Genomic DNA, 372 nt, shown 5'->3' on the forward strand with positions numbered 1-372 from the left:
GCGGCCTCCGAGCACCGAGCACCGGGCCTCGCGCCCCCGGCCCACTCACCGCGCCGCGGGCCGCCGGCCGCCACCCTGGCTCGCTCACTCGCTGGGCGCCCCTCGCGCCGCCGGAAGTGAGGGCCGCGCCGTCAGTCGGCGCCGAGCTGCCGCTCTAGGAACGCGGTGGGGGCGACCCTCTATGGTGCTGGGCCCACCGGAAAGAAGGAACCCTATGCTTCTCCTTGTTTGTTTCCCGCTCTCGCCCCTCTGATGGCATCCGGAGGCCGCCGGGACAGCAAGACCTGTGGCGGGGCCCCTTTGTGGGCGCCCAGCGGCCTACGGGGCCAGCAAACCGAAGCCCGATCAGTCAGGGCTTTCTTAAGGCAGCGC

General features: G+C 72.3%; 1 long non-coding RNA gene across 1 annotated transcript in view; it reads right to left on the reverse strand.

The window, feature by feature from the left end:
- Positions 1-154, reverse strand: part of LOC121036951 (uncharacterized) — a 4,951-nt gene extending 4,797 nt beyond the window's left edge. Inside the window, exon 1 of the long non-coding RNA XR_005793542.1 lies at positions 50-154. This is a non-coding gene — a long non-coding RNA (uncharacterized LOC121036951). The remainder of the gene's footprint in view (positions 1-49) is intronic.
- Positions 155-372: the final 218 nt, after the last annotated feature.

The sequence above is a fragment of the Herpailurus yagouaroundi genome, unplaced genomic scaffold, assembly GCF_014898765.1.
Source record: "Herpailurus yagouaroundi ecotype Mexico unplaced genomic scaffold, PumYag 163, whole genome shotgun sequence".
In the NCBI taxonomy this organism is placed as follows: domain Eukaryota; kingdom Metazoa; phylum Chordata; class Mammalia; order Carnivora; family Felidae; genus Herpailurus; species Herpailurus yagouaroundi.